The 15,965-nt window shown below is 37.4% G+C and overlaps 1 protein-coding gene across 3 annotated transcripts in view; it reads left to right on the forward strand.

The window, feature by feature from the left end:
- The window catches only part of RanBPM (Ran-binding protein M), a 52,672-nt gene that overhangs the window by 989 nt on the left and 35,718 nt on the right, over positions 1 to 15,965 (forward strand). The gene's annotated exons all lie outside the window — the stretch shown is intronic.

Below are 15,965 nucleotides of genomic sequence, written 5' to 3' on the forward strand. Positions count from 1 at the left end.
TATTAAATCACTAGATGGTGCCCATGACTTGGTCTGCATAAACATAGGTTTTTAAAAATCCCATGGGAACTTGATTTTCCAGGATAAAAAGTAGCCCATGTCCAGTTCCCGTATGGTACCAAATAGACAATTTTTTTTTTAAACCCTTGGGGGGGTTGTTAAATCCACTGGGACCAAAAGTAACTTATGGTACAGAGAGTTAACTTACATCACATGGAAGGACATATGTTGTTAAAATCAGTGTAATGGATGGCCTGTGAAAAATAAGCAGACAAATGATAGACACACTTCACATTTATAATATTAGTACTGATTGATAACTTTGATGTTATCAATCCAAATATATTTATTATGTTTTAAAAGAAAACTATTCCTAATTATTGCTAGAAATCTTAATTTTTCAAATCATCCACTTGCCACAGACACTGACATCATCATAATCATCATCATCATCAACCGACAGACACCCACTGCTGGACATAGGTCTCTCGTAGAGACTTCCACCAACTACGGTCTTGCGCCGCCTAAGTCCAGCGGCTCCCATTGAGTCGTCTGATGTCGTCTGTCCACCTATTGGAAGGTTTTCCAACGCTGCGCCTTCCAGTGCGAGGTTGCCACTCTAGCACCTTGTGTTACTCTAGTTCTCCTACGGATCTCCTCTCTGATTTGATCACGTAGAGAAACTTCAAGCGTAGCTCTCTTCATCGCCCGCTGAGTGACTCTGAGCTTTTTTAATCAAATCAAATCAAATCAAATCAAATATTCTTTATTGCACATGTGGGTTGTAACGTGTACCTAGACGGTCTCGTTACACCTTTATTATAATTGTTTTCCTTTTTATTTTGCAATAGAATTTTGACACTGACAGGCATTTGTTTACATCGGTAACATAACCTCTACCCATTATTATCTTCAAGGAGACCATAGATCAGTGTTTTGACAGTTGTTTTTTTTTTAAACGAAATTTATAGTAATTGATGGAAGACATTTGACATGACTAATGACTTGTCACTTTTCTTCCAAAATTCGTACGTGATATTCGGCTCTCTCCGGATTTTTATGAAATATGAGACGTTTTGTGGCGAAATGCCTAGAAAGCAGTAATTTCGGCCTTGAAGGCTTCACCTTAATATGGATATTATGAAATAACAGCGCTAATGCGGTAAGTATCCAAATTGTATAACCTCATTGCGCCATACAATTTTCAACAAGAAAATTATATACTAACTAGAATTTTCTTGTTGCAGCTGTTCCCCATGTGTTCCCCATGTGTTCCCCTTGTGTTTCCCTATTTATCGCACTATGAGGTGATTTGCTTCAAAAATATGTGTTTGTGGAACCTGATTAGAACATGGTGTTGAAATGTCCCTTCACACAAATCGGCCTGCATCCGAGCATCTGGTGCGTCGGTTTATAAATCTTAATCAGTGAACTCTTTAAAATATCCTCCGGTGCGTGGCGAACGATATATTTTATTAATTTTAGTACAAATTTTTCATAACCCTAGGTCTAATATTTAATAATGTAAAGGGTACCTATATTTCGTAGAATTAAGATAAGGCAAGGAACGTAGGGACGCTATTCATAGTAATTTATTTTAAATATAAAATAAATAGAAAATAATTCAAATCCTTTTTTTGATTTGATCCACTAAAATATTTTTATATGACATTTGTCGCCCTGGAACAGAGACCTGATTCTTTTTTGGGATCCTAGTCGTGTTGATTCTCATGGTTTGGTGGATCAATATTTTAATTGCCGTCGTTCTTGTCTTACTTAGTGTTTTGTAATATTTTAAGGTGTATTGTAACCGTGTAACCTATTTATTGTATGCCTAGATACTAAGATGTTTGTCCTAGCATAGCTAATTTAAGTGTTCTTTCATGTTAATCAAGCGTAGCTTATTTTGAGGTATATTGTGTATTACTTATTATCTATTGCGAGTGAAATTTAATGATAAAGCTTTGTATATCTATAGATTTTGTAAACATTACCATGTTCGGTCAAGATTCTATTAGTATGTCTGGAACGGAGTATAGTTCATCACAAATTGTAAGTAATTATTATGTAAACAAGCATTTCAATCTTCAAAATTTAACTTAACATATTTTCTTGGTAAGTCTTTGTCTTTTAGAGTTCTTAATCATATTGCCCTTAATGCCAACTACCTAAATAGGTATATTTCCTCTTAGGAAATTTAACCTTAATACTATATAGGAGTCGTCGTGGCCAATTTTCTTGGAAAATGTAAGGTGCACAGCGACAAATAACAACTTTAATATTTTATTGACATCATCCTTGGTTTTGACTTTTATATTATTTTGACATTTTATCCAAATTTAAAAACGGAGAATTTCATTGTTCATTTACAAGAAAATGATTTCTTCCTTTCTAAATTTTATACTTACCTACTTATTTTACTTTTTTTTTTGAATTTCATTGACTAGACCATGTTTGTAGTCCTAGGTCGTGGTTGTTTGGATTCGTTAGGATGTCATTTGATGTGATAAATGCACCGTCGAATTACAAGACTTTCTGATCGGTTATTTGGACAGATTTTGATAACAAACTGTTTTGTCACATAGATTTTATTATTACAGATGATTTATTTCGAACTTTTTACCCTTAACTAAATTAATTAACGTTCTGATGCAAGATGATGACTCATGTCAACAACATCCTATTGCCTACTTTTCTAAATTATTATCTAAAGCTGAACAGAATTATAGCGTCACTGAGAGAGAACTTTTAGCTGTTTTGTTATCAATTGAACATTTTCGACCCTACGTGGAAGGTACGGAATTTACAGTAGTCACTGATCATGCCAGTTTAAAATGGTTGATGAATTTAACTAACCCCTCTGGTAGGTTAGCTAGATGGTCCACTCGTTTGTCACAGTATAAATTTAATATTATTCACAAAAAAGGTAGTAGTCATACAGTCCCTGATGCTTTATCTCGTATAGAAATTGCTGAAATTGTATCATGTCCAGAGGATATCCATGATCCATGGTAGTCTAAAATTTTTGTAGAATGCCAGAAACATCCTTCAAAATTTAAAACTTATAAAGTAGAAAATGATACCTTGTATAAATATGTTAAGCCTAAATCTATTTTAAATCAAAATTTAGCTTGGAAAATAGTAATACCTAGAGAAAATATTTTAGAAACTATTAGAAATAATCATGATGATTTAAATTCGGTTCATTTTGGTATTCATAAAACCATAGAAAAATTGCGAATGCATTACTTTTGGCCTAGAATGTTCAAAGATGTCAAAGATTATATAAATAGATGTGATAAGTGTAAAGCATATAAACATTCAACTTCAGCTCCTTTAGGTTTCATGTCTAACCCTAAATTGGTCGATCGTCCCATGACTATGTTGTCTCTTGATATTGTAGGTCCATTGCCGAGATCTTATACAGGTTATGTTTACATACTTACCGTGGTAGATGTTTTTTCTAAATTTTGTTGGATCTTACCCATGCGTAAAGCAACTACTGGAACAATAATTAACTTATTACAAAAGGAAATTTTCTTGAAATTTGGCGTTCCGAAGATTTGCATACTTGACAATGGAGTTCAGATGACCTCTAGAGCTTTTAAACACTTTGCTAAAGAATATAACATTCCAAAATTATTTTATAACACTTTGTATACCCCTCAGAATAACCCAGTTGAACGCTTTAATAAGACTATTGAAACTTGTATAGCATGCTATGTTGAGAACGATCATAGAACCTGGTCTAAATATTTGCCCCATATACAGGCAGCTATTAATGGCACTATTAATCTAGTTACCGGATACACACCTAATTTTCTTATGTTTGGTAGGGAAGTTTTCCTCGATGGGTCCCTACATAAATTTAATTCTATCTCTGATCCTTCAGAGTTAGTTATTGGTAGTCGTTCTGATTATTCGGACGCACTTCTTACTTTGAGTAATATTTTTGATAAAACTGTTAGTAATTTGGCTAAATCATATAGACGTAATGCCAAATACTACAATGTGGGAAGAAAAGTCATTTCTTATTGTGTTGGAGACATAGTTTGGAGGCGCAACTTTGTGCAATCCAATGCTGCTTCGTTCTTTTCAGCTAAATTAGCTCCTAGATTTGTTAAATGTAAAATAATAAAGAGAATTTCAGATACTGTTTATATATTGAAAGATTTGGCAAAGAATAGTACAGGTAGATACCATATAAAAGATATTCTTAAAATTTGACAAAATTAAAACTTAAAATTAATTTTATTTTGAAAAGGACTAAACAGAAGCTAACACAATAAGGACTAATCATTTTGAGTAGGATTCTTTGACACTCCTTGTCAGTCCTACTGATTTTATAGGATTTTTGGCTATTTTGTCAATCCTATCCTTTTGTAGCTTGCGGCTATGCAGTTGCCCCGCACTACCTTATGTGTATATATTGTACATTTTTATCTTTGTAGTTCTTTTATAAGGGCTCATTTTGTATAGGATTTTTGGCTCCTTTGTCAATCCTATACTTATTTTTGGTTGCGGTTGTCTTTGTTTGCACCGTATTACCTTATTTTGTTGTAAATATGTACAGTTGTTTTTATGTGGGATTACGGTTTAGCACATGCCCCGTATTATCCTCCTGCTTGTTTCTGTTTTAATCAGTCAAGTAGTTTTGTACATATGTACAGCTCTTTTGTGGGATCATGGTTGGCACATGCTCCATGCTATCCTCCTGCTTGTGTCTGTTTAACGGGCAAGTGGATGTAAATATTTTCTTTTGGATGGGTCTTTAGTACTCATATTCAGCCTTGTCTCACACATGTGGACATGTATGCTATGTCCTTGCTTAGGCAGGACGGTGTTTTGGATGTCGCTCTTTTGTAGTGCATCATTTTGGGTGGTTCGACACTGCGCGGCGAGGGTGCCCAGTGCTTTGTCCAGTTGCAGACCATTCCGAAAACCCTTTAGCTAGGTTAGTTCGTCAATGCGCGGCGAGGGTGCCTCAGCGGGTTGAACGGGTGCAGACTAACTCTAGACTCTTTTTGTTTAGGCTAAGTGTTGTGTTAGATTGGTTTATCATTTCACGGCGTTAGTGCTTAGTGATCTGGTCAGTAGAATGCCAATTCTAATCACACACTCTTTAGAAAGTTTTCTTCTCTTCTTCGCTAGTTTGGCTTACCATTTCACAGCGTTGGTGCTACGTGTCTGGTCAGTTGAATGCCAATACTATGCAATTTTAGTTTAAGATAATTTTTTTTGCTTTGAAGGATTGCTTCTCAATCCGTATTTATTAAAGATTATTTGGTCGTTTTGGCTTGAATGAATTTAGATATTTAATTCTTCTTTTGTTTGGTAGTTCCCTTCGTTTTTGCCTTACAGGATTGTTAAGGGTAAAGAAAAAAAAAATTTTTTTTTTTTCTTTTTCTCTAGAAAGGGGAAATTGTAACGTGTACCTAGACGGTCTCGTTACACCTTTATTATAATTGTTTTCCTTTTTATTTTGCAATAGAATTTTGACACTGACAGGCATTTGTTTACATCGGTAACATAACCTCTACCCATTATTATCTTCAAGGAGACCATAGATCAGTGTTTTGACAGTTGTTTTTTTTTTAAACGAAATTTATAGTAATTGATGGAAGACATTTGACATGACTAATGACTTGTCACTTTTCTTCCAAAATTCGTACGTGATATTCGGCTCTCTCCGGATTTTTATGAAATATGAGACGTTTTGTGGCGAAATGCCTAGAAAGCAGTAATTTCGGCCTTGAAGGCTTCACCTTAATATGGATATTATGAAATAACAGCGCTAATGCGGTAAGTATCCAAATTGTATAACCTCATTGCGCCATACAATTTTCAACAAGAAAATTATATACTAACTAGAATTTTCTTGTTGCAGCTGTTCCCCATGTGTTCCCCATGTGTTCCCCTTGTGTTTCCCTATTTATCGCACTATGAGGTGATTTGCTTCAAAAATATGTGTTTGTGGAACCTGATTAGAACATGGTGTTGAAATGTCCCTTCACACAAATCGGCCTGCATCCGAGCATCTGGTGCGTCGGTTTATAAATCTTAATCAGTGAACTCTTTAAAATATCCTCCGGTGCGTGGCGAACGATATATTTTATTAATTTTAGTACAAATTTTTCATAACCCTAGGTCTAATATTTAATAATGTAAAGGGTACCTATATTTCGTAGAATTAAGATAAGGCAAGGAACGTAGGGACGCTATTCATAGTAATTTATTTTAAATAGAAAATTATATTATAATTCAAAAACTTTTACAATTTTTCATTGTTTTGATCCTCCAACATATTTATCTGACATTTGTCGTCTCGTGAGAGAGTCCACGACGGAGTAGGCCCGAAATCCCTGCCTTGAGATTAAAGGTTCAGGCCTCTGCTCGGCTATCCGTGCGTCGTTCCTCCGGCTGGCTGGCGCCCGAATCTTATCTTATACTGTAGGGGAGGGCCATCCTTCTCCTACCCCTTATTTGCCCGCTGGAAGGAAAAAGGTAAGTATTCTCCACCTTACCTCACCATATAAATAAATTTCTTTATTTTTGTAATTTTTTTTAATTTTTCACCTGCGCATTGGGGGTGAAAAATATTTTTATATGACAGGGTATGTATGTATATACAGATGTTACACTTATTATAGTTTCACCACAAATAGCCATATTATGGCATGCAAAAAAATAAAACTAACTCCTAAAAACTAAAACCAACTTACTGACTTAAATTACAATTGAATTATCTATTATTACTATTATTTAATACAGTTAATAATTATATTTTATACATACCTACTAGATTTAACAATATAATACAATACAATTTAAAGACTGCTAATAAAATAAATAAAAAATGCTACAACTTATTATAAATTTGTGTCTGTTAAATACTCTTTAATGGAATAGTATCTTTTATGTAGTAAAAATTCTTTAATTTTATATTTAAAAGTTTTAATGTTTAGCTTTCGGTCAGCCAATGATGCTGGTAGTTTATTGTACAACTGAGGTGCCATATTAAAGATACTATTACCAAAAAGTGCGGTTGTATGTTGCATAGGACACAGTTTATTCTGTCTACGCTCATTCTCAGAATATTTAAACAATTTAACATTTGTTTTAATGAATACAAGTACTTCATAAATGTATAAACTTGGACATGTAAGTAACTTAAATTTATCAAAATATGGTTTACACGAATCTGTGGAGCTCAAATGACATATGGCTCTTATACACTTCTTTTGACTTTTAAAAACCCTATCTTTGTCAGTCGAGTTTCCCCAAAATATGATACCGTATCGAATATTTGCTGTTACGTATGCATTGAAAGCTATTAACACTGCTGTCTGGTTTACAACTTTAGAGAGCATGTGTAGTGCAAAAGAAAACCTATTTAACTTCATACACAAATTATCAATATGGATTTTCCAATTTAAACCGTCGTCGATATGTAACCCTAAAAATTTTGTGTGTGTTATTTCTGATATTTTTTTACCTAAATAATTGATGTCCAATGATATTTTATTACGTCTATTTACAAAAGTCATTATTTTAGTTTTGTCCAGATTTATGATTAAATTGTTACATGTTAGCCAGTTTATAATATTTTCTATTGTATTATTAATATCATCTTCAAAAGTATTTAAATTGTCACCTATAAATATCACTGTGCTGTCATCAGCAAATAAAATCATCTGATGGTTTGTTACCTTGGTCTTAAAGCACTGAGGAATTTTGGACAAGAAGACATCTCAAAGCTTCCTGAATGCTGTCCTACCAAGTTGGATTCTGACATGACACAGCAAAATTAATGCAGTAACTGCACTTTGCAGCTTATTGCTTGCATAGTTACTAAATTACTCATGTTATCAATATCTCATTATGAATAATGAATTTGTAGATTCATGTTTATAAACAGTGACTAAGACTGGATAAAACTAGTAACTGGACAATCTCTGACTGACTTCTGGTTCACAGTTTTGCTACAACTTAGTAGTCTTAGTGACTGACTGATCTATCAACACATAGCTAACACTACTGGACGGATCGGGCTGAAATTTGGCGTGCAGATAGCTATTATGACGTAGGCATTCGCTAAGAAAGGATTTTTGAAAATTCAACCCCTAAGAGGGTGAAATAGTGGTTTGAAATTTATGTAGTTTTAAATATTTGGTAGGAACTCTTTGATTTTCCATGATAAAGAGTAGCCAATGCACATAGCTGATGTCTGCAACTAGACTATGTCCAAGTAGATTAAGGTTTATCAAAAAACTAGCTTATGCCCGCGACATCGTCCGCTTGGACTACACAAATTTCGAACCCCTATTTTATTTTACCCTTAGGGGTTGCATTTTCAAAAATCACTATCTACATGCCAAATTTCAGCCCGATCCGTCCAGTAGTTTGAGCTGTGCGTTGTTAGATCAGTCAGTCACCTTTTTGTTTCATATAATATTTAGATGTGTGAGAACTTTTTGATTTTGGGGAAAAGCTTATGCCCATTCCTAGGATGTAAGCTATCTCTGTACCCGTGACCAAATCGTTTTAACGGATAGGCCGTGAAAAGCTAGCGGACAGAAACACTTTCTACTAACTAGTATTGATTATTATATTGATCATAGGTATAGTACGCGACAGGTCAACATGGCAATCGGGGTGGGGACTCTCCGCATACCCGCAGAACCCTTGTCTTAAAGCGGTGCGGGATAGTGCGGGTCGGGGACGTGTGGGTGTTCGGGGCCTCTCCTTAAGGGATCCAATTCACACGGGAAAGGGTAAAAGAAAACATTCAAACACTGACACACACACACACACACACACACACACACACACACACACACACACACACACACACACACACACACACACACTCACACACACACATTTCAACCCTTATTTTACCCCCTTAGGGGTTGAATTTTCAAAAATCCTTTCTTAGCAGATGTCTACGTCATAATAGCTATCTGCGTGCCGAATTTCAGCCCGATACGTCCAGTAGTTTGAGCTGTGCGTTGATAGATCAGTCAGTCACCTCTTCGTCTTATATATTACTAGCTTATGCTCGTGACTTCGTCCGTCGCGTGGACTTCACAAAATTTAAACCTCAATTTCATCCCCTTAGGGGTTGGATTTTCGAAAATCCTTTCTTAGCGGATGCCTACGTCATAATAGCTATCTGCGTGCCGAATTTCAGCCCGATCCCTCCAGTAGTTTGAGCTGTACGTTGATAGATCAGTCAGTCAGTCAGCTTTTCCTTTTATATATTTAGAAAGAAAAGAACGAAATAAATATAAGACGTTTATTTTGCAAACTATGCCACACATCACATTTTATAACTAAGAGCTGGTTATTCCGGCGCCTCTATCACCTGAGCATAAGCCCAACGCGCTACAAGCAAACAAAGCGCCGGAACAAACTGTCATGTGTTTTTAGCGGATTTAGATCAGTGTAGCGATTGTTCGCTGGTGAAATCCAGTTAGATTAGTCGCAGGCTCTGGAGTGTAGATCGATGCTGGGCGTCCCGCCGGGTCGTGCCCTCACCGTCGCTTGCCGTCGCGTCGTTAGAGCCGTCGATTGCAGTGCATTCACCCAAGTCTAGACCCCGACTGCTGCTCCCTCACAGGCGGTCACAGCACTCGCGCCCTTTGTTGTCTGGCCTGGCGTTATTGGAGGGATATTATAATGTAGAATCTTAAACGATAGCTGACAACGATAGAAGAAGGAAATATATTCACCAACTACCAGCTATGCAATTAGACAATTCCTCGTTCTTTTGAAGTTAGTTAGTAAAATTTTTAATATGGCTGCGAGAGGGGGCGCCTATGCTGTGCTTGCCTAGGGCGCTCTCGACTAATCCGCCTCTGCGTGTAACCCATTACCCATTACCCACCTGTTGCCGCGTATCATTGGAAGTGGTCAGCTAAACTTAGCATGCGCGCTGCGTGTGACGCCTACATTAGTCGTTACTCCGTTGTTTACTATTAGCGATATGCTTTATATCGACGTAGGTACAAACGTGATTCAGCACTTCCGCATCTAAACGTAGCTCTACAGATTATAATAGAACTTGGTAAACGTTAAAAAAGAGACGTTCATTGCTGGACATAGGTCGCTTATAGGGACTTCTAAACGCCACGATTTTGCGCCGTTTTCATCCAGCAGCGGCCGCTTATAGGGACTTCTAAACGCCACGATTTTGCGCCGTTTTCATCCAGCAGCGGCCGCTTATAGGGACTTCTAAACGCCACGATTTTGCGCCGTTTTCATCCAGCAGCGGCCGCTTATAGGGACTTCTAAACGCCACGATTTTGCGCCGTTTTCATCCAGCAGCGGCCGCTTATAGGGACTTCTAAACGCCACGATTTTGCGCCGTTTTCAACCAACAGCGGCTCGCTGGGATTCGTTGGATCATTGGATGTCATCAGTACCCTTATTATAAATGCGAAAGTGTGATTGACGTAATTTTTTTTCATGGGTACAGATAAAGACCTAGAGAGTGACATAGGCTACTTTTTATTTAAAAAAAAAATATTCCACGCGGACGAAGTCGCGGGCATCAGTTAGTATTTTTTATATATTATATTTATTTCCATAACAAATATAGATAGGTATTTACATAGTCTTGTCGAGTTGTCTGGGCGTCGAACTGTCAATATCTGTCCATCTAGTGGGGGGTCTTCCAACGCTGCGCTTTCCGGTACGAGGTCGCCATTCTAGCACCTTGGAACCCTAACATCTATCGGTTTTACAGATCTCCTTATTTCTGATTTCATCACGTAGAGAACCTCTCAGTATTAGAGTAAGGTACTATCTCAGTATTAGAATTTTCTATTCTTAAACAAAATGCATTTGAAATATTTCTCTTTGGGGATTATTCCGAACATCGAGTTTAAATTGTCGATAGACATAGACTATGTTGATGTATCGCCGGGGGATAGTTTCACCGCTACCTATAATTTCAGAGCTTTCCAACTATATCGCTTTCTCTACGTAATATTGGTAGTACTAGAGAGTAGAGACAGCAACAAAGTGCTTCAGGTGATATCACTGATGATTATATGACAGTACTGATGATATGATACCACAAAAAAAAACGCGAAAAAAATATATAAAAGTCCTATAATTTTGTAAAAGTTTACGATATATTGCGAATAAAATTAATTTTTTAAATTTTCATGGCAGCCATTTTGAAATAATTATTATTTGGGAAAGGAAGGTACAGAGATTAGCTCGCATCCTGGTGACGAACATAGATTACTTTTTATCACGGAAGTTCAAAGATTTCCCATAGGATATTTAAAAATCTACATCCACTCGGACGAAGTCACGGGTATCATCTAAAAAAAAATCTTAACCCAAAAAATAAAAGAATTTTTGAATAAAGCAAACCCGCTTTATAAATAGTAAAAAAGTTCTCTGTTAGTTGCATTGTTAACGTCCTTCCTTTATTGACGTCAAGCGGCCGTTTCACAGACTGAACAGATCGATTGCGCCTCAAGTATTTCATTTGCAAGCTCGCTGTATTCGCTTTGCAAACAAATATTCCACCCTCACCACCTGGGTGTCTGGAGCACTTCGACCGTCCGTTGAGCCAGATCCTTTTTCCACGCACATACAAACTGTGGAATCAACTCCCTGCGGCGGTGTTCCCATTAGATTACACCATGGGGTTATTCAAGGGACGGACCAACAAATTCCTGAAAGGCTGGCAACGCAATGGTGGCTCCTCTGATGCTGCAAATGTTTATGGGCGGCGGTAGTCACTTAACACCAGGTGACCCGCCTGCCCGTTTGCTCGTCATTTTTATTAAAAATAAATAAATGGCTCTACAAAAAAAAACTATTTTTCAGCTCCGGAATTGAGTTTCGGTGCTTACTTAGCGTTTGAAGTCCGGAGTTCCGGAGTTTTAAAGCTTCATTGAAAAAATTGAATGTACTTCTTCTTCTTCTCTTAATATATGGCTTTTTCGAGTGCCATGTCAGCACAATGCACTTTGCCAGTCTCAAGTAGCTTGAAGGAGACACAGAGGAGATTGGCCGGTAAAAATGTGCAGTTAAAATCTTAAACTGTTTACTGTAATAGAAGGGTTAATTTATTGTTAGTGACATAATATAACTATTACATAAAATATTACAACTGGAATCACAGGGACAGACACACACACGGAAAGGACAACAGAGAAACATAAATACACAAATTATAGCTTTAGTTTGTTAATTTTAAAAAAATTACATACATACTTAATATAAGGACTATACACTAACATTAAGACACATTCAACATTTAGAGGACGGGGAATTTTAGGAGGGAGGATATCGTAAAGTTTAAAGGGGAGTTTGGGACAGGAAAAGAGTATGTGGGAGGCTGATCCTTCGTCTAGACCACATTCACACAGGGAGTTGTCACGCAAAAATTGAATGTAATTAAAAAAAATGCGATGGTTTGAATATTTCTTGCGCTTAAATGAAGTCTGTCAAGCATGAAATAAAATAAATCAGTTAGAAAAATGAAAAGGAAACTTACCGTACGTAACGTAACGTACGTAAAATTATATAGTAGTAACCTACACTTTCATTATTGGACGAACTGTCAATATACTGCTATAGTACAATCTATCTTATGAACATTGTTTCCGTACTGTATCATTCATCTCTGCATATTGACATTTGCAGAGTGCAGACACGAGTTTGGCTCGTGTTGATATAATTAAACTAAAATAATTTACTCCCATTTAGTATTACTTAGAAAGCGCTGGAAATTCTATTTTTATGACTATGATATACTATACTATTTAGATTTGGTTTTAGACCTTCCTTATTTTGTTAGCTTTGTATTTTTACAATCTTGTGTATAACATGGAAATTTTCAGGCAATTATTTTGTATGGCATATTTCCATTTGACCTAGGTAAGTAAGCTCCAAGGCTTACCTTACTCCCCTATCCTTGGCGTCAGTGCGGGGTCCCGGGTCCCGGGGGAACTAATGGGGTCACGCGGCCCGCAGGCGACGCTCACTGAATTTCACTGCAACCCACATATGGAATTATATACTACTCCGACATATTGCGTTTTTCGTTTCTAGTTCCCATTTGATTAACAACATTTTGTCATAATATCTAATATCATTCTGCGTTAATTATATTTTTGTTTGTTAGGGTTGTTTTGGGGTTTTCTTTTTATCACGATTCGTAAATCGGACACGTTTTTCGAATTCTAAATGTTTACTTTAAAAAAAAATTCATTTGTAGTGTTTGTATATGTTTTATAAGTATGTTAGTGATATTTATTATGTATGTTCCATGGAAGCAATGGACTGCATTCAGCGGCCCACATGATTCTAAAATGATTTATTGTACAGTTTGCGGCAGAAAATAATGTACACGACCTTTAGAAAGAGATAGCGGTTTCGTAGAGCATTGTCTCTCGGCAAAACGTCACATAGGTATAAGTGACAGAGACAACGCTCTACAAAGCCGAAATGTCATTCTAAAGGCGATGTACATTATTTTCTGCCGGATACTGTAGACTCGTTTTCTGTGTAGCTCGTAAATCCGTTTGGTGGAATGGTCTTAGCTTTATGAGATTTCCTTTGTCCTTGTACAACGAGCTCAGGGGGCGTGCCATCAACGTGCTCCTGTGGGCTTCATTGTATTATTTGTTCCAGATATTCCTATAAAATTTCTATAACGATTCAAAGTGAATTTTTAAACTTTTACAAGTACTTTTGCCTCATAAGAAAGCTCAGAGTCACTCAGCGGGCGATGGAGAGAGCTATGCTTGGAGTTTTTCTACGTGATCAAATCAGAAATGAGGAGATCCGTTGGAGAACTAGCTAGAGTAACCGACATAGCTCAACGGGTTGCAAAGCTGAAATGGAAATGGGCCGGGCACATAGTTCGTACAACCGATAGACGTTGGGGTCCCAAGGTGCTGGAATGGCGACCTCGCACCGGAAGACGCAGCGTTGGAAGACCCCCCACTAGGTGGACGGACGACATCAGACGAGTCGCACGGAGCCGCTGCATTCAGGCTGCGCAAGACCGTGGCGTGTGGAAGTCCCTACAAGAGACCTATGTCCAGCAGTGGACGTCTATTGGTTGATGATGATGATGATGTATGAAGATGGGGGGGGATGTTGGATGTCGGGGGCAATGTCCTCCTAAGGGCCACGGCTTAGGATGACGTTGGGATGGGTGGAGTTGTTAGACTACTGGTTAGTCCGTACGCCCCTGAGGCCGTGGCGTGAGTCCACGTCTGGGTGACGTTAGAAATCGGGGGCCTCGTCTCCGCCGGCGAAGACGCGAATGTGAGCCAGTCCGTTTCTACTTTTATAATAAACTTAAGTTCCCAGTGTTTTGCCTTGATTCTTTGAAGCCGTGCGACTTTCACTCATACAATCATTTGAAAATATGGGGCTTGTGATAATTCCCGTTCGCCATTGTGTTCAGTCGCATATAAATATTGCCTCCCTTCGTAACGATCGAGGAAGCGGTATTATACCGACTCGGTTTTGTTCTTTTGTCTTTTTCATTATGTCTCATTTTGTATGAATGATGAGTTACTTTTTATAGCTGTTTAACTAATTGATGCTCGCGAATTTCCGTGGATTTAGCATTTTAAAAACCGTTTGGGAAATCTCGATTTTCCTGCATAAAAGTGTCCTATCTCCGTCTTTTTTAAATATTTTTATTCAGATACAAGTTAGCCCTTGACTGCAATCTTTTCTGGTGGTAAGTGATAAAACAATCTAGGATGGATGCGGGCTCACCTGGGGTATGGCAGTTTCCGTCTCCAGGAATCAGGATGCAAGAATCTCTGTCTCTCAAGGTTTAATACCAGCGTCTTTGTTCGCGCGGATTTAGATTTAAACATCCCGTGGGAACTCCTGGAGCAGGTCTTTAACTATACTAACTTGTGCAAATATCACGTCAATTGTTGCTCCGTTTGTGGTGATTGCAACAACAAACAAACACACTTTTGCATTTATAAGTATCATGGACGTATGGATTACATATACATACGCAGTTTTTTTCCAAATATATTATGCGTTGTTCCGTGTGCCACAAAAAATAATATGTATTTCAATAAATTATTTTTCCTTTTTAAAATAGTTATAATTTATTCTCAACGCAGTTCGATGGTCGATACTCCATACGTAGTTCCGAGCGACACAAAAACTTTATGAGACATTTATTTTCTACTGCGTATTAGTTTGGTTCTTTATATTCGAAGTGGTTAAAGTATGTTGTGAACTTTTTGCACGCAATATTATTGGCTGGATTAAATTGTTGTGCGCATGGCACTACTCCAAATCTGAGCTCGTTTTCAGTATGTTCGGATTCCATTTATCTACTCCTTTGTGTTTGCGATCTTCGTGTGGATGCAGCAAATTAAATAAAGGGAACTAAAGTTAGAAAAGCTTGTCTTCTTTGGAAATCCATACTAATATTATAAAGTGTCTATCTGTCTGTCTGTCTGTCTGCTAGCTTTTCACGGCTCAACGGTTCAACCGATTTGGACGAAATTTGGTACAGAGATAGCTTGCATCCCGGGGAAGGACATAGGCTTAAAATTGAAGAGTTCCCACAGGATTTTTAAAAACCTAAACAACAATACAATTCACAAACAATAGTGTTTGCCTTGCTTTGGTATTATGTAGTTGAATTCTATTGTTCTAGGAGTTTAGGTTATCAGCACTGATATCTATATTTTAATAGAACAAAGCTCAACAATCTTAAAACGTCACCAAACAAGTCAGAGAGTGAAGGTATCAAAGGTTTTCACACAAAGAAGTCGGCGACGTAGGGCCTCGCTTACGAAATGGGACCAAAATGGTGCATCTAGTATCTAGGTCAAGCTCGCTTACGTTGGGTCGCCACGTGTTCTCCCCTCCGTTACCGATCCCCTCAATTATACCTTTTGTACCTTACTTCAAACGTTTAAAGTCTATTTTGTTTTGGCCTGAGT

The sequence above is a fragment of the Maniola hyperantus genome, chromosome 20 (assembly GCF_902806685.2).
Source record: "Maniola hyperantus chromosome 20, iAphHyp1.2, whole genome shotgun sequence".
NCBI lineage: Eukaryota > Metazoa > Arthropoda > Insecta > Lepidoptera > Nymphalidae > Maniola > Maniola hyperantus.